This window comes from Spermophilus citellus (genome assembly GCF_964194105.1).
Source record: "Spermophilus citellus genome assembly, chromosome: 14".
Taxonomy (NCBI): Eukaryota; Metazoa; Chordata; class Mammalia; order Rodentia; family Sciuridae; genus Spermophilus; species Spermophilus citellus.
The window spans coordinates 48,227,179-48,252,460 of record NC_138194.1 but is presented as its reverse complement, the minus strand read 5'-3'; positions in this window follow the sequence as shown (position 1 = coordinate 48,252,460).

The window sequence follows — 25,282 nt, the reverse complement described above, 5'->3', positions numbered from 1 at the left end:
TGCTCAATATCTGGGACATTAGGCAAATGACTGAGTCACTGGCTTATTCTATTCTTTGAAAAAAAATATCTTCCCCTAGTACATTAGAAAGGGGGCATTATGACTAATACTGAGAAGAGCTATTTTCTTCTCTAAGTCTCTAACTTGCACAGCAACCGAGGTGGTCTTTTGCTGAATGAACTTTGATGAGTGGTTCAATGACTCATCCAGTATCTTCTAGTTTGATATAATATATTAAACCACATTCTATGAATAAACCAGACAGATCAAATGTCTCTCGTTTGATGATTCAGATCCAGTGCAATAAAACAGAATATTCCATCAGGTTTATTTCCTGTAATTGTAAGAGACACAATTGATTTTCCCATTTTTCTCCCTCATATTTTCCTACCACCCCCTCAGTATTTGCCACAATTGCTGATGGTGAAAGAAAACTGGAAATAGTCTATCATAAAATTTAAAACTCCACAAACCTCATGGTGCTTCATTTGAGAAAAAAGATTAAGAGTGAAAGTATGTATGAAATTCTGATGTGGACCCTTTCAGAACTTTACAAGAAAGAGTGAAATGTCTGAAATGGAGATTGCACAATTGTCATGGAGCAGAAGGCTCCCCTAAAGGCTCCAGAAGGCACATCTGGAAACTCATGGCATTCCTCAATGCAATTCAAATTGTAGTGAGAAAAAGTTAATGTGGTCCTTTCTGCTTCCCTTTGGTCTGGGTCAAGTATTCGGTCAGTGCAGCCAGCACATGCAGAGCTTAGGGGTCAAGGATGTGGCTGGCACTACTGGTGTTTGAGTTGGGCATTGGGAGGTTTATAACATGCATAGCATTGAGCAAATAACTAAACACTGAAAATAGAGAGCATCAGGTACTGCTCTTACAATTTTTTATGTTAAGTTTTAGAGCATTTAAAAATAAAAGGTAGAATAAATTTAAAAAGCCTATGTGGCTTAAGTAATTACTTCATTAGAAGAATAACTTACTTTATATTTAGTTCATGCAGTGCATTATGCATTTGTAATGCTATATATACTTTCTTCAGGTATTAGGCACATACATACACTGACAGATATATTCTTATTGTTTCAGTTTCCCCAAGAGTCAGAAACAGTCCAGAGTCAAAAAAAACAAAACAAAACAAAACCCCAACTAATCAAACCCCCCAATCCCCCCAACCATGTTAGTAGAGCAAGATGAAAAGGAAGTTGTATGACTGTAAATAAAGATTTATTTTGAGTCCAGTAGTAGTAATATATTGGTCTAAATGAACCATAATGATGGATTTGTGTAGTAAATTAGAATTAAGTGAGAAGAGAAATATATTTAAGCTTGTTCTCAAAATCTCACTCAATTAAACTTTTTCTAATAAAGATGAGTACATTGGTTGAGGCTGCCTAAGACAAGATTGATTTGTTTCTTGGCCATTAATGGAGAATTTATAAGTCAAACATGGTGGCACATGCCTATAATCCCAGCATCTCAGGAGGCTGAGGCAGGAGGATTGCAAGTTCAAGGCCAACGTCAGCAAATTATCACCCACTGCAACCCCAACAGTAGGTATTAACATTATTTTTTTTTATTTATCCCTCCCGCCCCCAACCAACCGAGGGCTTAATACATATCCTCTATTCCTCTTTTAAATGATTTGAAACATAATTTTGAGATATTTTTTGAAATGTATTTTAATTAACATTTTCCCCCAAAGTTAATTCATCTACCCAGAAACCATAATTTACATTGAAAGTGCTAAATCTAAGCTCATTTCCCTGCTTCAAATTGGGTTTTAAATAAGTTGAGCATTTTAATATCTAATATGCTGCCTGACACATCTCATGGCAGATAATTCTCACTTGGCCCCAGAAACACAAGGTCATTGATTAGAGTTGGCACCTTCTGTAAACAGATGCACCTGGCCCAAGCCTGCCATTGGTTTGCAGACTTTATTTTAGAAAGGAGAATTTTGGAGGAAGGATGTTCATTTTTTTAATTAATTAGGCAAAATAATTCATAAAAACAGAAGGACTTTTTGTTTCCTGGATGTAAGCTGAAATATTGCATGAAGTTGTGTGTGGTAGTCAGCAAAGATGCTAGGCTCTGGCTCTGAAAAACAGAGAAAGCCTTTAAATATAGTGAAGTTAAAAGAGTCTTTATGGTGGCAGTGTTTAAAGACTGCCTATAATAGAAAATTAAGGAAATGGTTAAAGCAATGTTAACATGAGGTATTCATTCCAAAATATTTGTCTTTATGTCCTATTGTGTGTAAAAGGAGTTTTTAAGGAAAAAAAAAACTTTTGAAAACTCCTTTGCCTTCAAACCTCATCTTCAATTATGATGTGATTCCTACAAAATGCAAGGCTGTTAGCTTATCTTCAGGCTTGTGTTGCTGCTGAGCACCCAGCCCCACAGGCCATCACAGTCTATAATACTGGATTCCACAGGATGAGAAGCTGATGGGAATGGCATAGGTTAGTTGGCAATGAACTCTGTCAGGTTTTCCCAGGAATATCATATTTTTAATTTGATCAAGTTATTTTTTAGTTCAAAGACTAATTCTTTTTTACTTTTATGTTACACATACAAAATAGGTGCTTTCTGCTGTTAACAGAGAACATCTTTATTTCCTTTATTACATACTTGGTCCTTTTTAAAATTTTTATTGACAAAATATTTGGATTTATTGTTATTTGAAAATTTCTTCCCTTAGGTATTCTATGATAGTGTGTGTGTGTCTCTCTGTGTGTGTGTGTGTGTGTGTGTGTGTATTCATGTGTGCATGTAAATTGCAATACAAATAAAAATTCAAAGACGATTTTATTATGAAACACTCTCATATTAAATAGAAATACAATGATTTTCCTAAATGTACTCTATTACTTTTGCCAATAGATTTACAATTATTCCTAATATGTAAGGCATGTACGGCTCTTACATTACAAATATTTTAAAATTTGCTTCAAGAGTTTTTTTTTTTTTTTTTTTTTTTTTTATCAAGAGAGTCCATCCAGTTTCTTCATGGACCTAGTTGTCAGGATCCCTCGAGGAATTTTGGTTCTGTGATCATTTTTGGCCACTCAGATCTCTAGTGAGATCAGATCAGGTGAAATGACCTTACTCTTGTAGAAAATTCAGACTTGAATTTTGATGGACCATCGTCTACTTAAAAATTTCTGAAGGAGATCTAATGGGATTTCTATCAGATTAGATTTCTTAACACAAAATCTGCTCTTCAAACGAGAATTTGAATAGGAGTCTATACTTTTGCAGAAGGATGTGGAAATCAAGAGTGATTTATTTTTTCCCATGGTAAGGATTTCCACTTTCTTAACAATTCAGTGCCAGAGAGCCACACAGATATTCAGAGATGTTGTAAGGTTTTGAGTGAATCCCACACAAATGGATCTGAGATATAGACAGGAAGATGCCTCTATCACTCAACACTAGATATATATGCTAGGTTGATGTACAAAGATAAAGACACCAGGTCTCACCAACCCTCAATGAATGGCACACTCTGATAAGAAAAAACTATGGAAAAATGATCATGTCCCTTGATGAACTTCCATACAACAAATGTCTCAAGGCATTAAGAATCAAACAAGCAGATAATTCATATAGGGTAACATTGTTTTTTTTTTTAAGAAAAAAAAGCTGTTAGATTTAGGAGTTGGTTGTATGATCAGATAGTCATTAGGAAAGAAGCTACATAGCTGCTATTTAGAATTATAATGCACATTAACATCTCAGTAAAATTAAGAATGATGTCCAAATGTGTCCTGCATCTTCCAAACATTTTACCACATAATTTTTTTTAAACAAAGAGGGATCACAAGAGAGCCCTAGCCTATCAGAGAACCCAAATATAAAGTAATACAAACAAGTGTCATATAAATACTAAATGAGTTCATGAATACAGAAGGCATACAGAGAAAAGGAAGATGAGAATAGCTTTATTGTCAGCTTACTGCATGTTAGGCACAGTAGATATTTTCCATGTAGTAGCAACACTCATACTGTATGTCACACATTGTTGGAGTCATTTCATATTCATTGTTTGATTCATTACTTACTTTATTCTTATGAAGTACATGCAATATTACTCCCACATTAGGAATGAGAAAATGACCTAAAGAAGTTAAATGACCTTAGTAAGCATATAGGCAACTTGATTCTAATTCAGCAGGAGAGAATGCCATTATTTACATTCAATCAGAACACAAGGCATTATGTCCAATACTGACATGTTAAGTAATAAAAGAAGTAAAGTTCTTCATTTAACTGATAGAAGTGTTATCTTATGGGAAGCTATTAGTGAATGGTCACAGAGCTAATAGCAACAATTGTGCATGAGCTGCTAGAAGATAGAAATAAGAAAAAGAACTCATACTTCTCGAAAAGAATTTATAGGAAAATATTTACGTTTCGATTTCTTATTTGGCAGGGTTGAACTAAACAGAGTTGGTTGTTGTTGTCTGAAAGAAATAGACTATATTCAAAATAAATATTACCTGGACATGTCAAAATGATTGCATGCTTTTTTCAAATGTTGACTCCTAATACAAAGATTGTACGGATTCAGTCCATTGGATGAGATGTTGTTTTTAGAAATGATCTGCCTCTTCTGTTCATTCATATCCAATTCAAGAAATAGGAAATTATTCTGGAATCTTTTTTTTCTCATTATGGTCATGATATGAAATTCATTTCGTGGTTGCTGAGCATCTTGAAAATACAGTGGATGGTTTCGACTACATACTCCTCTCCAGTGATTTTACTACAACTGATCAAATAACAAATGATAAAATGTTTTAGATTGTACATTATTTATTGTAGATCACATGCTATTTATTTCATTTTGAATACATGTTATTAACATTGAATTTGTTAAGCATTTTCAACAGGATTTGTATTTTATATACAAATGCATATTTTGTACTTTATGTTCAATATAAAAGTAACAGTCTATCATTCTATAAAACATGGATAACTTAGAAATATAAATATAATTTCTGAAGATGCATAAATATGGTTCAAATGAGAAATCAAAATAAATAAAATATGGATTTTATAATATTTTTCTGCTCTAGTTAATCTTTTCTGTCCCTATTAATTCCTCTAACATACCTTGAAGTATGTAGAAAAATAAATTAGCTATGTTTAATAAGTAATTAATTTTTATGAGGGTCTAGCAGAAAATAGCGTTTCAATGCTAAACAGAATTGTGACTTCTAGATTTCCATTTTAAGGTCTTAATGCTAAGAGGTGATTAAAATTAATTATTAGAATAACCTTTCTAAATCAAATCCATTTCAAAGGGAAGTTGACTTTTTTCCAGACTTAGGTAGTGTTTCATATTCCAAAATTTGAAAAGGTCTTTAAGAGATACTTTACATTGTCTTTTAAAAGACATTTTTATATCTGGCAAAATTTTAATTTCCACTTTCTAGATAGAGCTTTCCATCTCCAAGTTGTGATGCCTCTTAAGGCAGAATCTAAAATATATGTAGAACTAACCCTTTAGGAAATTATTTCCACTTTCATTGACACAGGCTCATCTCCAGAATAATTAATTTAGGCCTGTTTAACATTACTTGGGTGTAGAGTTAAGAGATGCAAAGAATTAGAAACTTTAGATAAATCGGATCCTGAAGATGTAAGTCCTCATATAGTTTATACTAGTTTTCAAACATTTAAAACAATAAATTAGTGTTTTATATACACATATGTATACACATTTGTACATACACATATTTATATTTACACATGTGTATATATGCATATATACACATACACATTTGTATAAATAGACAGGTATGCATGTGTAGAAACACTTTTGTGCATGTGTGTATGTACATGTATTCTCTAACTCCTGGAAGAAGAATTGCTCCTTGTATGGAAAATTGTATAATATTAGCAGCTGTTTGATAATGCATTTACCTATAGTCTTACAGAAAATAAGATACTTCCTGGCTGGTAATGTTAAGTAGGAACACCTTGGTATATCAGAACCCTCCTGAGAGTGTCCCCAGTGGCTGGCAGGCTGCCCAGCTCCATCTTCTTTGGTCCCTTCAAAAGAAGCAGTGAAGGTGTGCTTTTCTTATCTGCAGATGATCCCAGACTGAGATAGAGACAGAGAGCCAGAGTAAGAATAAGAGTACGTGCATGAATATTGTTAGATGACCAAATTTGAATTTTAAAAAACAGCACAACTATTTTATAGTTAAACATAAAGTCAGATAAATTGGAAAATTGGAGTACACATGAAAAAGTTATAGGAAATTTACATATAAGAGCATAATACAAAATGAATTAGAAATTTTTAGTTAGCAAGAAACTCAATAACTAAATGATCAAAACAAAAATGATGGGTTCCATTTTCTTACTCTACTTTCAGTGTTGTTAATGTAATATTAAAAGGAACAGAGTGACAGGAGAAAAGAAGACAACATCCTGGGGAAACACATTTGGTACATATTCAGAGCAAGGAGTACGCACTGGAGCATACCAAAGAGAGATCACCAGGGCAGGTGGACATTCTCAGATCAGAATTCTATTGGTTAAAAGAGGTGAGACTGTTTAGGAAAAAAAATGGGAATAACAGGTAAGAGCCATAGAGAGGTATGCATTGTCACCACACAGGACAATATTTTCCTAAAGACCATCACTATTCATCAATGGACTTCTTTGTCTTAAAGGAGGGTCTGAGTTTTGCATGACTAGAAATATTAAAGATTACCTTTACATTTTCTTTTCTTTTTGAAAATAGAAGCCATTTCTAAATAGATGTACTTTGTGACCAAAACAGCTCTGAACTGCGCATTCACCAATATTGCTCTGCCTTCAATTCTCTGGACATAACACGAGAAAGAAGGAAAGATTCAACCATCCATTTTCATGAGGTTTTTGTCTGGTGTAGTGCCTGAAATGGAAGCCCCCACTTCAGTAATGTAATATAAGATTTGATAAATAAAGAGATACTCATCTGGGATGCTGTGTAAATTATCACATACTAAATAAAATAAGGTGGCATAATCCACTATCCATGTAGAACTTTCTTTTATAAGCATTTGTCATAGAAGTTCTCTCAAGCATTGTTATTGGTTGTGCTCACTTGTTTTTTGTTCTGTTTCATAAGGTCTGTGGTCGTTCAGTGATAAAAGAGTTTTCTAATGTTCTCAAGATAATAATATAATTGCAGCCTCACAAAGGTAACAATTGTCACTATCACTATCTGTTTGATTATTCCATCTTCTTCCACTTCCTGTTAGCTTGTGGCTATATTCTGATTCTTTAAAGCACTATGTAAATCTAAGTAGCAAATACAATTTTTAATCTTAGTGGATAACATGAACATCACATGGAATAACCCCAGGAATTTTGTTGTAATGGTGTCATATCTAATGATGACCTCCTCAGTCCCTGTGAACGTCATTCAATTTCTCATTTCCTCATTGATTTTTTTCATGCTTTTCTTCGTGGCCTTTAAACAGCTCTCAAATCGCTCCCTTTACTGAAGTGGAATGCTGCATAACTACAAAGATGCTTCACTTCTCAGCTTCATAATATTACACCCTGTTTCAATGTTTTTTTTTTTTTTTTTGCAAACAAATTGTGGCACCAATATGTAAAAAATGCCATACTTATTTTTAATTGGAAGTACTGATTTCATAAAAAAGGTAATTTAAAACAATTTTCCCTGAAAATGCCTATGTACAATTAAAATATACATATACTACCAATGCTGTATACCAAAAATAAAACTTTTCCCAAGCAACTTTTATATAAGAAGAATTCTTAATAGAAATCTAATAAGTATATATTATTTCAAGATCTAACTTTAAAAATTAAAATAATTTATCAGATTTTCAAATATATTTACATATGCTGGTTTATGAAAGTTGTTTTGGAATAAAAATTATTTGCAACTACAATATAATCCATTTATTCACAATTTGAACATTTTTTCAGCAAAATATTATACTCTTCTAAAATCTATTTTCTCTTTATTTAAATAGAGGCAAATATTCCTATTTTTTTCTATAAAAGTAATAATATAGTTTTCCTTCTGCCTCTGTTTGACTCACTTACATTTTGCATAAGGTATGCTCCTTAATATTTTCCATTCAGTATTATAAAAACTTCTAGAAATGGCATTTAAAAAATTACATTGGCCCATTTAATTTCACCACCACCAATTGTAAGAAATTACACAAAGAAAACTCTAGAAAAAGGTAGAACATTTAGCTCACTGGATTTGGTTTTATAAACATTGATAATACTTCTAAAAACATTAATAGAACATTTATTTCATCTCCTTTGTAATATATACTTTTTCCTTTTAATGGAGGCTTTATACAGTTGCATTACTAATGTCTCAGTTGAAAGTGCTTTCAAATGCTTTTGAAAGATATTCTCATTTGAATTATTCTTGCTCTGAAAATTATTGCTGATGTTTAACTTATATTCTCCTTTATTCAATTCTAGATTTTTAGATTATCTCAGAAAATTAATATTTCTTATAATGTTTCCCTAAAATCATTGTAGGTGATCTTAATATATCATCCTTCCTAAGCTCACAGGGTACTGTTTAAGTTTCCAGATAAATTTCCAGAAAATCCAAAGATGAGTAAGATTTCCTTTAATTTTTAAATTTTTGATGGAGTGATGCAGATGTTCTCATTTAAGTGTTGTATTCTAATCCTAGAAAAAAGGTAAGAAAACCCAGTAGAATCTTAAGATTTTTGTCAATTTCACTGTTTACTTGCTATTTCAGTTTTTTTTCTAAAATACTTATCAAAAATATTATTCCCAGGTTGAGCACAGTGGCAAACACACATAATCCCAGCTATCCAGTATGCTGAGGCAGAAAGATTGCAAGTGCCAGGTCAGCCTCCATAATTTAGAGAGACACTGTCTCAAAACAAAAAGCTGGGAATATAGCACAATGGTAGTATGCCCCTGGGGTTAGTCACCAGTATTACCAAAAAAAAAAAAAAAACAGCTTTAAATTTCCTCTTTCCTCGTCACACATTTAATATAACATAAATGATGTTTGTAAGTTTAAAAAGTATTACCTAATAGAATAAGTTAGACTTTATGTATGTATGTTCTGCCAAGATACATTCGACTGTCATGTATAACTAAAAAGAAAAAGAAAAAAGATCTAAATTATCAGTGCATTTTTAAAAAATTATAGTTACAGATGGACAGAATGCTTTTATTTTGTTTATTTATTTATTTTTTATGTGGTGCTAAGAATGGAACCCATGCTAGGCCAGCACTCTACCATTGAGCTACAGCCCCAACCCCCTATCAGTGCATTTTAAAAAATTCTTTTTAGTTACATACAACACCAGACTACACCCTGATAATCACAGAATCATGGAAATGGAACATGACCTGCTCCAATTCAGTGCCTATCAGCCCCCAACCCCTGCCTCTCCCTCCACTCCACTAATCTCTCTTCAACCCATTTACAGTTAATTTTTTTAAAAATTAATGTCCTCTCTATATATGTGATGCTGGGATGTACCGTGCCACATTCATGAATGCACATAAGAAAGTTCTGTCATCAGTGCATTATTATCTCTACTGACACCACTCCATGAAGACCACTGTTATTTTTTGCCTGGACTTTTATAACAATCTCCCATCTGGCTTCTCTGCTTTTATTCTCATACCCCTTCTAATTTATTTTTCACATAGCAGCCAGAGTGATTTTCTGCACACATAGGTCAGATCATGTCATTACCTAGGTTACATTTTCTGGAGGTTTTCCCATTTCACCTAGAATAAACTCTGAACTGCTTAGTTTACTAGCTCATGCCTGTCTTTCTCACAATCACATTCTCCTTGGCCAGACCCACCGTCTCCAGTGTGGGTAGTATGCTATAGTGGTCGTGCCTTCCTCCCTTCTGGGAACAAACCAAATCCTTCTGACATCAAGGCACTTTCTCTTCTTTTAACCCAATGCTCTTCCCCACGTTCTTCACATGGCTCACTTTCCCTTCTTCAAATTTCACCTTAAATGACATCTTATCATTCTTTCATTGTAATACCTCTCATAATCTATAATTATCTTGTATAGTTTAATGATTTCTTATTTCTTTTTCTTGCTCCCAGCAGGATATAAGCTCCAATGCAAGAATCTTTCATTTCTCTAAAGAATGTTGCTGCTTTTTAGTCGGAAATGGTATTTAGAAACCAAGATGTGGTTGCTGGGTGTGCACATGGCTATGGAGCTGTCATTATTTCTGATTCTTCATGGTGGATAAAGCCAGAATCTATCCCTACACATTCATTATTTTTCATATTTATACATCAGTTTATTGTTATTAAAAACTATGGCCTGTATTAGTACAAAACAAAATCAAATAAAAAGACTGAGTAAATAGTCCATATTAAAAGAGATTAAAGAGACTATAAAGACACCATGTTTAAAGACACTATGTCTCAGGTAATGTGTCATCCCAGAATAGATCCTGGATTGATAAAAATTTGTTTTTAGATATACCTATAGTAGTTACATCAATAGTATAATATTAGCATAATCAACAAATTCTACATATGGACAAAGGATTAGATAATAACATTATATAAATGTTGAAGTGTCTTGATTTTGATAATTGCATTGTATTATGCATGCTACTTTCCTTGTTCACCAGGAAACATACACTGAAGTGTTTATGATAAAATGTCACCATTATCTGCAAGTCACAATGATTCACAAAGAAACAGAGCATAACTCATAACATTCTCTCTCCCACTTCTCCCAATTATTGAGAAAAAGAGAACCAATTTCTAGCAAATGGGCAAGTCATAAATGACCGAATAAGTATAAAGGGCATGGATGAGAGCTTCTGGTTATACAACATTTTTTCAGTAGGTTTATATCATGTATAAATGATTAGAACTAATAAAAATAAACAAATAAAAAGAACAACTGTATAGACAACTCAATTGCAGAATTTTCTATGAAGAAATGTAGAAACATGAAAATGTCTAGTTAGATCCCTTTCAAATAAAAAAATGTTTTCTAAAGCAATTGTATGAATTGCTTATGTAGTTTGGACAGTAACCATATATTGGTTGGCAAATAGCTATTCTGTTTTCATGGATTAATCTTTTACTTTGTTGATGATTTCCTTTGTTCTGCAGCAACTTTTGATTTGACATAGTCCTGATAGTTTAATTTTGCTTTCATTGTCTCTGTTTTGATGCCATAAAATTTATCCTTTAACTTGTATTTTTTTCTTGCCTTTTAGCATAATATGCAATTTTATTTTATGGAGATATGCATGATTTATTGGATAATATAAGCTCCTTTACTAAGCTCTATGGAATTAGGGTTTATTTTATATACTTTTTGTTTCCTATTATTTCTGAAATAATGATATTTGTTTGTGTGTCAAAAAAACACAAAAAACCAACGTCATTCCTCATTAAAAAATAGAAAAGAAAAGAACATTTTCCAAAATATTCCAAAATCATGATCTGTTGGTGCTGCCTTGAATGACTGAGGATTGAAACAGCATCTTTTCCCGTTACCACTTTAGAAGAAAATCAAATAGCTTGAAGGAAATGCAATATGCACATCTGGGAGAATAGAATTTTTTCACAAAGGACAAATGAAAATAAGACTTATTAATGCCCCTTTTCTGTAATTAAATGGATTTTATAATTGCTTTCTTTAACCATTATTAGTTCTCCAGGTGCAAAAACACATATAAGAACACTATTGCTTAGTGCTTTTTTTTTTCCTTTACAAAGAGAAAATCTTCTAAACCACTTAAACTTGCCTAAAGCAATTTCAAGATGACTCTACCCAAGTGACTTCTCAAATTCTTAAGCTATTATCTTTCTCATTCAAACCCTTTTTCTAACTTTTCCCCAATTACTCCAACCATATAATTGCAAAGCTAAGATTCCTATAGACTGTCTCTATCAACAGATCAGGATAGGGAATGATAAACCTCTTAACAAAAACTTAATTCTGATTCTTTTCCTAGATTAAGGTATCTTAGCAACCTGTGAAGTCTGTTATCTGCTGATTCTATCATTCTGAGCACTTTGTTGAACCCTTGAACTGACCTTATACCTGTGTGTGTTTCCCCTCTTGTTGGTTTTGTTGGTCTGGGTTATATAAAATGAGATGGACAAATAAAGTAATGTGACCACACATGTCCAAGTGTATTTAGTCTTTAACATCACAATTGGTTGTTTTTAAACTTATGACATGGAATCTTTATTCCTGTGCTTTGTCTCCTAGGAATTGCAGGTCTATCTCTGCTACATGGGTGGCAGAGATGAGGAATAAGCTTGCTTTTAGACAACACCAGGATTGGAGATGAGAGGAGGGTCAAGCTACATAAAGCCCAGGGTTGTGAGCTGGGGAGTACTGAGCAGGAACACAAATGTTGCAGTCTCATTTTCACAGGCCTGCTCCTGCTTGCATCGAGATGGGCGACTGATTCTAAGGCAACATCCAACTCTGTAAACAAGGTCACAAATTTTGGGTCTCAGTATTGGGAATACTAGCTGGTAATATCAGAGAAGTGCTGCCAATGGTGTTGAGAAATTGCTGTTTACCACTTGTAATGATTCCTTTATTTTGATTTTGCCTCATGGTCAGGTCCTATCACTAAATTCTCCTCATTTTCCTGATTATGGTAGTGTTGCAGATTCAGCCTTTTAAACTCTAACTGCTCTCTGACAGGCATGGTGGCACATGCCTGTAATCCCAGTGGCTTGGGAGGTTGAAACAGGAGGATCACATGTTCGAGGCCAGCCAGAGCAATTTAGAGAGATCCTGTCAAAAAAACCCAAACCAAACCAAAACAAAACAAAACACAAAACACCCCCAAAATGTTTTCATTCACTAAGTGAATGTATGTACTTCCATGATTTTAAAAAAAATTACCTATTCTCTAACTACTCAATTTATTTTCTATAGTCCAAGCCTCTCCAGACTTGGATTCAGGACTCTATATAGAGACTTTGTGATCTCCTGGTCCATATAAGTGATAGACATCTAAAATTTAAGGAGTTCAAAACAAACTCCTGGTTTTAACTCCTAAATTCTGTGATTTCTTCCACAGACATCAATTTTAGTGATGGGCTACTTTTTTCTTCCTTTTTTGTTGGGACAAAATAATTCTTAACTATTATTTCTCATGTACTGCCATTAGCAAATCCTGAGACTCCATCTTCAAAGTGTCCTCCCCAAAAAAGCAGAAAAAGAAACAAAACACCACACATTACTTTTTACCACCATCATATTAACTCTAGTCTCAATGACATTATATCTCATCTGTACTAGAGTGCTCACCCCTTATCCCCAGGATATATGTTCTAAGGCCACCAGTGGATGACTGAAACTGCAGATGGGACTAAACCCTATAATTTAATGCTTTTTTTCATCTTAACTAACATTTTTTATTTACTGTGGCTGTAACTTATACAGTTGAGCTGTGACAAAAAAAAAAAACAACTAACATGAATTTCTTTTTTCCTTCTTCACAATTTCATGGATATATTTGTTTTTACCACAGATCTTAATTAACTTAGCATATGCTTTTACTTTGCCTTATTGAGAACCTTCACTTTTCACTTTATGGTATTCTTTTTGCATATCCCAAATGCCATCATCACTGCTCTTGTTTGGGGCCAACATTAGATATATAAGGGTTACTTGAGCCAAGCAAGGCAGTGTAACAACAGTTGGTTCGATAACTGAGTTGAATATTAAGGGACTGTTGGGCAGGTGTCACACAATAGGTGACACTATTGGGCACTGTGGATAAGCCGGACAGAGGGAGGTGGGAGATTTCATTATGCTACTAATAATGTTGTGCAATTTGAGACATAAATTGCTTATTTCGGGAATTTTCCATTCAATATTTTCAGATCACAGTTGAATGCAAGTAACTGAAACTGAGAAATGTGCAAACATGTATTAAGTGCATAGGGAAAACTGCAAATTACGATAGCTACCTGCTGGTCTCTCTTTTTCTGCCTTGCTCTTTTCAGTTCACTTTGGCCACAGCAACCACAGGATCTGTTCAAAATACAGGTCACAGGTCACATCATGTCATTGCTCTGCTCAAGCCCCTCAGTCATTAGGCCACTTCTCCTGTCTCAGAAAACTCTGCGTGGCATGTCCCAACTTTCTCCTGTGACAGTCACAGCCCTGGCCATTTTACTCTGCTCGAGTCTTTCTGCCATTTTTGAAGTTACTTAAGCAAACTAAGCATACTTCAGCTTCAGCACTTTGAACTTGCTGATCCCACTGCCTGGACGGCTGTTTTCTCAGAGACACTTGGCTTCTTCAGGTCTCTGCCTCGGACAGCTTATCAGAGAATTCTCCCAGTAACTCTTACCTAAAGGAGCAGCCCCACCATCACACCCGTCACCTCATGTTCCATTCTCTATTTGATTTTATTCTTTGTGTATGGCATTTTTATATCCTATTATTTTCTTATTATTTCTCTTTTTACTGAAATATCCATGAAACACAGAACTTTGCTGCTTTTCTCTATGCCAAGGGCTTGAAGTCAGCAATTAGGCAACTATTTTATCCTACCTATAATGATAAATAATGATAAATATGTATTTAATTAAAATGCCAAGGCCTGTGACAGACACATACATGTGCTCAAAAAATATTTGTTGTGTAAGTTAATTGCATATTTTCTATGTGGAGGAAAATAATAAAACAGCAATGTTTTCATATTTGAGAATGAATAATTGAGTGATGATTAGTGATTATTGAGGGAATTGTGGGGATTTCTAATTACTTGCATGAACTTTAAGCCTATCTGCAAAATGCAGACAATGATATGCTCGCAGTCTGCCACAAAGGTAATTTGATCAATAATTTGATCAATAAAGGAAAAAATTTAAGAAAATTTGGGTTCTACCTATTGTTACAACTATGTCCATATAACTATCCTGAAAAAGAGAAGGCATTTGTATATTGTTAAACCCCAGAAGTTTTATGCCTATGTCTTTTTCTTTTTTGAGATCTAATTGGCTTTTTTTTCTTTTTAATTCATTCTAATTAGCTATACATGACAGTAGAATGCAGTTTGACACATCATAGAAAAATAGAGTATAACTTCTCATTCTTCTGATTGTACATGATGTAGAATTAGAGCTGGTCATGTAATCATATATGCACATAGGGTAATAATGTTTGATTCATTCTACTCTCCTTCCTACCCTCATCCCTCTTTTCCTCCCTTCACTCCCCTCTGCCTAATCCAAAGTAACTCTTTTCTTCCTAGCCCAACCTCTTATTGTGAATTAGCATCCACATATCAGAGAAAACATTTGGCCTTTGGTTTGGAAAGATTTGTTATTAGAAAATATTACAACTTACTTTGTCCTCTTAGCATTATTAATAACCTGAGTGAAAATTTTGACAGCATGCTAAAATTTGTAGATGCTAAAACCCTGGGAAGAATAATAGCTACTTCACTGGATTATGATATCCACATAGAAAAATATTAATGGAGTAGAAGACATGCCATATCTTGTTGCATAAGAGGGAAATGATTTACACTTTTGATCATGCTAGTTAATTTACATATATTATTCCATTTAGTCTCAAAACCAAACAGCTAGACATTATCACACTCTTACAGAAATGGTCACAGAGCTAAGAGTTTTGTAGACTGGAAGCAAGTGAGAAGCCATCTAAGTTTGAAGTTTGAAGTTTATTCTTTCATTTTGTTAGCAACTTCTAGTGTGTAAAAAACAAAAACAAAATATAGTCAGACTAAAAATGAGGAGAACACAGATAAAAACTGACATTACTCTTAGGCCATTTGCTATGGGTGTTAAAGAATGACTAATCTAAATCATAGGTTGTGTTACCATAGTGACACATCGATAGTGATGACACTGCTGGTCAAATGGGTCCTGGGATTCTGCTTGGATCTGAGTGTCCTTCTTTAAAGGTTATAGAACAACTGAAAATTACTCTAGGGAAAGCAACCAGAATGACTAAAGTTTCCACAAAATATACTGAGAGAAATGACTGCTGAAATTGGAGACATGTAATGGGGAGAAGGGAAGAGTCAGAAGAGACTTTAGGTCACATGGACCAGAAACTTCAGTTATTCACTGTGGCACCAAATAATTCTATGCCTGTAGGTGGAAGCTACACTTCTTAGGTGAGATGTGTTGAATCAGGACTTATTTAGTTCTATGTCACTGGAAGAGGTCAAAGGGAAAGAGTAGAGGATGGTGTGTTGAGTAGAGGAGGTTAAGAGGAATTCAAGGATCAAAGGGGAAGTTGAACTGGAAGAGTTCTGGGTCTTTTCTGATGCTTGAATTTTGTGTTTTGTTAGAAAAGACTGCCAGTCTGCAGTCATCCCTTAGAGGGCTTTAAGTCAGCAATTAGGCAACTATTTTGTCCTATCTATAATGATAAGTAATGAAAATATATATCTAATTAAAATTCATCTGGATCTCTCCTGAATCACCTCCTTTTGCTCCAGAGCAGGATACCAAATCCCTGAACTTAAACTCTGTTCTGAGAAATTCAAGATAACTTCCTAATGTGAATTACTGGAAAGGAAGTCAGATTGATGAAATGTGTGTGCATATTTCTACTAACTGAAATTCCCTCTACTTTTTTCAAAACAAATAAAAACCACTCCTAACATTAGTGAATTTAGTGAAATGTAATAAAACTTAAAGTGGGAGGTGGAGAGGGAACAGGTTTTGTATTACAGCAAAGTTACTAAATTGGGTAAAAAGGATGCCTGATTTGGTAACATCTTTAGATATACTTACACTTGGATGCTAATTTGCATAAGAATGGAGAACACATGGGTACTTGGGGGATGATATTGGAGAAGGATTATTTCTGTTGCTCTTGCAGTCATAAGGCTACCTACACATAAGCTGATTGAAAGACCTACTGACTAACAAGATTCAAGGTAATAAATCCACTAATTGAATTTAGAAAACATTTGTACTTGACATGAGGTATTTTCTCTTTTAGTGTGGAATTCATGTGGAATCATGTTGACATTTATTATTTGGTTTGCTGACATTTAAAAACTGATTTTATGTAACTTAAATTTTTCCTTTAAGGAGGAAATACTTCTTAAAATTTTTTGAAATTTTAAATTTTTCAGGAAAGAGGAAAGAAAACAGGAAAAAAACTAGACTTATTAAAAAATATTGGAACCTGTTTTACTGAATAGACAAAGTAAAAAAGTCAAATTAAGAAGGAAAACCAAACCATCATAAAATTCTTTGGGAAGTCTTATCAAGGAAAAGGATAGAGTCAAATAATATTAGCAAAAAGAATAGAAAAATATCAACATGGACACAGACAATATTCAGTTAGAAATTATAATAGTCAAAGGTAATCTGGTAGAATAATCTCAAAGAAAGTTTTATTTTATAAATTATCAGGATTTACTGTAAAGTTAAATGCCTTAACTGGATAATTGAGGCAGCACAGTTTGCCACAAACAGACTAGAAGAATAAAGAATTCAGTAACTAACTTTAAATAATGAGGACAAAGCTTCCTACAGGACAAAGGTGGCATTGATAAATATCAGTGCAAAAATTATGTTGAAATAAGAGACAAACCACCTGGGAAAATATCATGTTAGGCCCCTGACACCACAATATAATTCTAGGTGAACTAAAATCCTAATTGGGAAAATCAAACCAGTAAAACAATAAGCAAAAATTGTTGCATTTATTTTTCCTTCACCAACTCTGTCAAATTTTTTGTTTACCTCTGTATGCTGCATTTTGGTTTAAGTGAGTGAAATCTTCCCTCTTTAAAAGCTGAATTTTTAAATTAAGTTGTCCATTACAACTAAATTTTGTCTTCCTACTATTTGAATTGGAATCTCCTTTCTCTGCCATCTCAACAATTTCTCACCAATTTTATGAAATTCCTGTAACATGCAGCATGCTTACAAAAAACCTTAGTTGAGAAAATGATTTCCTCCCCAGTTCCCTTATTCCCTTCTGAGTTTTTAAAGCAAAATATATCGATAGTTGCCTCAACTTATTTCCCTGTCTCTACAAACCTCCACATGGGTTTGCATTCTCATTACCTTTTAGAGCTCTTCTTCACAGGATCACCCCAGACTTATGTCTTGCTCAGATCAGTGACAAGCCTGTCTTATTTGTCTGACTTTCTAGCAGCAATTGACAAAAATTAGTCATGTTCTACATTGTGTTGCATCTTTTTAAAAAAAATCTAGATCCAGAAATGGATTTACCAAGGGAAAATAAAACTTAGGCTACAAAGAATAATGCATGTATACCTTAAAATTACTTTCTTTTTAAGGAAGAGGTCCTCCAAATTGTATAACTAGCAGTTCTCCCCATATATCCCGTGACCCTCTGCTTATCTCACACATATCATTCTCCTGATCTTTGTTGGAAGGCAAGAGTTAAAACATTGGCTCTGACTAATTTGAAGTTATTATATATACTTTCTGTATTTTTGAACTGTTTTGTATTTAAAAAATTTTAAATGTGTATACAGTGATCTTGAACATTTTAAAATTTTAAAACAAAATAAATTTTGATAAAGGCACCTAATTTGGTTTTGGAAAACAAAAATGATGAAAATGACTCAGTAATAGATAAAAAGCTTTTTTGAATATCAAACTGTGAAAAAAAATTCCTCAAGTAGTCAAAGACCTGTGTTCCTTACTAGAACTGTCTTTCTGCAAAGTAGACACCACCACCCTCCCACATATATTTACCAGGCTTGGATGGTTCTATTTATTATGAATTTCACTAATCCTGTAAAAACATTTAAATCATATTAACTTAAACTCTTCTTGAACATCTAAAAAAAGGTGATCAAAATTTATTCCTTCAAAAGTGGCATGATGCTGATATTAAAACCAGAAAAAATAGTAAGTAAAATTATACACACACACACACACACACACACACACACACACACAAATAAAATCAAATACTCATCCATTAATTTGTTAAAGAGATACAATACTTCTAAACTGAATATTAGAAGATTAGATACAATGTTATATTGAAAATGTAATACTTACAGAACATAACAGGATTTATTATAAGAATAAACTACCTTCCTACATTAAAAACTTCACCAATGTAACTTGTTCATTAACTAAAGAGAAAAAAATAAATATAATCAAATCAAAAGCTCCTGAGAATATTTTCACTAATATTTCTCATTGATAAACATTATTGTTTTTGGTAAGCTGAGGATCAATGAAAATTTCCCTAGCTTTATGAAAAGTATCTATAACAAAGCAAATGCAACTAGAATAATTAATTATGTAATACTAATAAATATTAAAATTTGATTAAGTAAGAAATGTCTGCTTTTATTACCTTTACTCAACATTATTCTATAGGTCTTAACTAATACAATAAGACAAAAAAAAAGAAACATAAGTATTAGAAAGAAAGAGAGACATTTGTTATTATTATTATAGAAAAAAATATAAGAAAAGCTTGGCAAGTTATACACAAAAATCAACAGATTACTTATAATCTAGTTTCTAACAAATGAGAAAATATAATAAAATAACTATAATTTTATTTTAACAAATGAAAACATACTTAAACATACAAATTACATTTTAAGCCTTTGCTGAGGGATAAAAAACACTTGATTAAATGGATAGTCACTTGAAGTTCTGGGAAGACAGATATATTCATGTATAGATTTTAATTCTTCTAAGTAATTGTATATAAATTCTGACTAATGATTTGATATTCAGTCTTCCTTGAAAAAGAGCCCAGAAAATGTGCTATACAATAATAAGAAAACCCTTTTCATTATTTGCTTCATCAGATATCAAAATATATTTTAAGTATTGGTAAGCAAATATGTGTCCAGGTATAGGCAAAAAAGACTTTAAAATACATGCACTAATGCAGGTGAAATCAGTATGTGTGGAAGGTGGGACTGCAGGTCAGTGGAGAGAAAGAAAGATACAAAAATAGTATTGAGATGTTAGCTTTGTATATAAAGTAGAACATTATATCACACCACATTTAAGACAAAGTTCAAAATAAAAACAATTATAAAAAATAGCAAAGAAAAAGGAGGGTGGAATGCAGTCGGATGTGGATGAGAGCCATGAGTATAATGTGAAACTCAGAAAGCAGAAAAAAAAATATCAAGAGATTAAACAAACAAACAGAAATATCAAAGTGTCTACACCATGAAAGATCTTATAAACAAAATCTATGGAAAAAGATGTTTAAAAATTCATCTCAAATGTATGAAAAGTATCCATAGATTTTTTTTGTGAGGCTATATGCATGTAAATATGAAATAATAAAATAGATAAAAATATTATATATGTCTATAAGTTAAAAAAATATATTCTATGTATATGTGATAAAATGTTACAATTTCTTATACTGAAATATTCTCTACCTACAGAGCAACAAACATGTAAAAAAGAGAAACAGTAGAAAGGATTAATTCACTACAGAAAGACACTAAAGACTGAAATGACAGAAAGATCCTCAATGTCAATAGTGGTAGACAAAAGCTAATGAAACAATAGTAAGGTACATGTTTTTTGAATATCAAATTTTCAAAAAATTAAAATCCTGATAATAATGAATTATAATAATAGTTTAGAAAATTATATATGTATACAAAGAGAATACACATACTGTTAGGAGATCCTCAACACTAATAAAATATAAAATAATCAAGTAATTTTGAGATAGCAATTTCATGTCTAGAAATAATTTCTACCGGCAGGAATACAAGTAGGATACAACACAGTGTTTGCAAAAGCAAAAATTAGAACAATCTAAGTGTAATTAATCAGTAAGGAAATGTCTAAATAAATAATTGCATGTTCACCAGGAAATTCTGTATAACTTGGAAAAATAGTACACTGTCATGTAAAGCTCACCATAATTGTTTAAAAACCAACATACTGAAACATACACACTTGGTTACTAAAAACTTTGTTACTAAAAACAAACATAAAATGAAACACGTACCCACTAAATCTTTCTCAGATTATGAAGAATATCCTAGATGACAACTCAGACATACAAGAAGTATACAGTTGTTTATAGTGTTTAAATCTTATTCTAGATCTTATTTACTTGTTCCATGCACCATTCAATGTAAGCCTCATTGGGTCCTACTCCACTTTCACCAGTTCCAGCTTCATGTATGGGAAGAAGACTAATCTTCAGTCCATCCTTGTCAGTACTGACCACTTTATTTTTAAAGTCTGGAATAACCACTGGAAATCTGAAGTCTCTTTATTTTCCTTGTACATATAGGGTAAGGAATCTTTGCTGAAATTGAGAGCTCTGCCTTGTTATGGGAATTCATGCAGTTATTCTTTAAGAATATGAGCCCAGAGAGCAACTGGTTCCTTTGCATAATTCCTAGACTTTCTTCATTTAGTTTCGTGTAAAATTGTGTTCTCTCACTAGTGGAACTCAGAGATACAAAAAAAAAAAAAAGTTTTTCTGTAAATTTTAGTTTATGATTATTAAGATTATAACTATTATAACTATGTCAAGGAAATTACCAATAATAGTAAATTGTGCCCACACAGAGATAAAAATTTAGAAATTCATTTATAACAAATTCTGTATTACTGCTTAAACTATATGAAAAATAAAATTCTAACATGGAAAAAATATGAATATAACACATGCATTCCCAAAACAAAGTGTAAAGGACAAGGAACAATTTCTGCAATTTTGGAAGATGTGGGCAGAGGATAAAGCACAGGTAAAAATCCATTTTCTCCAAGAAAAAAGTAAAATTAATACAATGTTATGTGCTTGGGGATACTGAAAATATATTGTCATCTACATGTTATTTATTAGTCTCAAGACTGTCAGACACTTAACAAGCAAGATTCTGAAAAACTAGTTTAGATTTACCTTGAAACTAGTACTGCCAAATCTCAGAGTTCTCTAATTCTAGAAAATGGAGGGGCAAATAATTCATCAGAGATGTTTAGAATAAGTAGTTGCCTTCCGCTGAGGGACAGGGACTTTATAGGTCCTAAATCAAGGTCCTGAAGGTCTACAAGACACACAAGAACCAGGAATATAAACATGTAGTTTGAGAAAAGACATTTTGTGTTTGAAATTAAAGCAAGATCATGCTATATTTAGTTGGATCATAAAAAGATAAAACTAAGAACTGAAAACTTTTCAATTGAAGTTCTAGCTGATATATTTGAGCAATTATGTCACTAGCAACAACAAAGATGGGTATGATGAGCCATGAGGTAAGTCAAGTGGATTATTGCCTAATCAAAATTAAATCAGAGAAAGATGGCAGCGAAGGGAGTGCATCACCCCCGTGCGCCACGTCACTGTGCGGGAGAAAGACGAGGTGAAACAGCTGAAGGCTATCTTGTTGGGAATTTCCAGTGAAATTGAGGTGCTCCAGAATCTAGTGGACGGATTTCCATCGCACGAGGTTCGGCTGCGGGGGCTCGGACGCTGGCGATTTCTCCGCATGGAGGGTCGCATTGCCTGATCTGCGGACCGCCCAGCATCTGGAGTCTGCGGCATGCGCTGGGAAGCAGCGAGGTGCCGGAGCGGGAGTGCAGCAATGCGGATTCTGGGGGCTCCTGCCAGTGGTGCAATGGCCGAGCTTAGTGCTGAGTTCCGGCTTTGAGACAGAGGAGAGAAGCGGTCCAGTTCGATTCTCGACACCGGTCGGACCACGGAGGAGGACAGCAGCCGCCATCTTGGAGAGCTGATGTGATCATCCCTGTTTTCTACTGATCTCAGCTCATTCAGCTACGGAACAGGTGATTTCAGGCTGGTATTTGCCTGCGTCTCACAGACAGATCACTCAGGCTCGGGGCTGGAGAACCTGTGGAGAATACTCCTTGGGGTTCGCTCCTGGCAAGGCGTGCGCCGGGCTCTGAGCGGCCGGATTCTGGTTCCAGGGGCTGCTTTGGCCCAGGGCTGGGGAACCTGCGGAGACTGTGTGTTGAGGCCAGCTCCAAGTGGAACGTGCGCTGAGCTCGGGGCGGCTGTGTTCTGACTCCCGGAACAGTTTTGGCCCGGGGCTGGGGAGCCCGCAGGGACTGCGTCTTTGAGCCTGCTCCAAGCGGAGCGTGCACAGAGCTCGGAGAGTTTGGAGCGGCGGGGCTCTGGCTCCCGGGGCAGCTTTGGCCTGGGGCTGGGGAACCCGCGGGGGTTTCTCCTTGGAGCCTGCTCCTAGAGGAGCGTGGCCGGGATCGGAGAGGCCGGGTTCTGGCTCCCGAAGCTGCTTTGGCCCAGGGCTGGGGAACCTGCGGTGACTGCTTCTCGGTCCGGGTCCTGCTGGGTGCTGTGGGGGCCAGGGGAGCAGAGTGGAGCTGCCACCTGCACCCAGAGCAGGCCAAGTGACCCGCTGGCGTGGTATCATGACACCCCAACTGCAGCTGGGGCCAAAGAGAGTAGCCGCCCACGCCTAGAACAGGACCAGCGACCCGACGGCACGGTAGCCAAGTCACCACATTTGGAGTAGGGGCTGTGCAGAGCGGCTGTCTGAGCCTGCAAGGTAGGCAGATCTGCGACCCACTGGCAGGACAGGCCTGGTAGCCTGCCAGCGTGGTGGACAAGTAGCACTGAGGCAGTCACGTCACACTGGTTGGAGTGGGGGTGGAGCAGAGCGGCCACCCGTGTCTGGAAAAGGCCCAGTGACCCGTTGGAGAGGCAGTCAGGTACCCCCATTGGGAGTGGGGGCTGAGCAGAACTGCCGCCCGAGCCCGCAAGGTAGGCAGACCTGCGACCCACCGGGGGAACAGGCCTAGAGGCCTGCCAGCGTGGTAGACACGTCACACCAATTGGAGTAGGGGCCGAGCAGAGCCGCCACCCACATCCGGGTCAGGACCAACGACCCGAGGGCGTGGTAGTTACGTCACCACAATTGGAGTGGGGGCAGAGCAGAGCCGCCACCCGCGCCCGCAGGGTGGGCAGACCTGCAAAGGACCAGCGTGGTAGACAGATCACCCTAATAGAGGAGGAGCACAGCCACTACCCGCCCTGCAAGGGAGATTTCCCAACTATACAAGAGCAATATAAATAAATAGGGGGAAAATTTCAAAAACACAACAGTTTCACCAAGCAGAAAGAAAAGCGAGCAGTATGAAAAGATAAGGAAAGAAAGGACCACAAGCAATGCAGGTCAACTCAACTTTAGAAGAGGTAATAGCTGCAACAGATGGAATGTCAGATAAAGAGTTCAGGATATACATGCTTCAGATGATCTGGAGTCTCAAGGAAGACATGAGATAGCAAAATCAGATAATGAAAGATCACTTTGACAAGGAACTACATAAACAAATCCAGGAAGTAAAAGATCAATTTCACAGGGAGATAGAGGTAATAAAAAACAAACAAATAGAAATCATAGAAATGCAGGAAGCAATAAACCAACTTAAAAACTCAATTGAGAATACTACCAGCAGAGTAGATCACTTAGAAGATAGAACATCAGACAATGAAGACAAAGTATTTCAACTTGAAAAGAACATAGACAGCTCAGCAAGTCTGCTAAGAAACCATGAGCAGAACATCCAAGAAATATGGGATAACATTAAAAGACCAAACTTAAGAGTCATTGGGATACAGGAAGGCAAAGAGCTCCAAACCAAAGGAATAAACAATCTATTCAATGAAATAATACGAGAAAACTTCCCAGACTTGAAGAATGAGATAGAATCCCAAATCCTAGAAGCCTACAGGATGCGGAATGTGCAAAATCATAAGAGATCCACACCTAGTCACATTATAATGAAGATGCCGAAAATACAGAATAAGGAGAGAATTTTAAAAGCTACAAGAGAAAGGAAGCAGATTACATTTAGGGGTAAACCAATCAGGATAACAGCTGATCTCTCAACACAGATTCTGAAAGCTGGAAGATCCTGGAATAACATATTTCAAACACTGAAAGAAAATGGGTTCCAACCAAGAATCATGTATCCGGCAAAATTAAGCTTCAGGATGGAAGATGAAATTAAAACCTTCCACGATAAACAAAAGTTAAAAGAATTCGCAGCTATAAAACCATCTCTTCAAAAAATCCTTGGCAAAACATTACAGGAAGAGGAAATGGAAAATAACAATGAAAACCAACAGTGGGAGGTAGGACAGTAAAGGGGGGAAAATAATCAAAGAGGAAAACAAATCAGGTTTAGTAACATTAATAAACAAATATGGCTGGAAGAACAAACCATATCTCAATAATAACCCTAAATGTTAATGGCTTAAACTCACCAAATAAGAGACACAGGCTAGTTG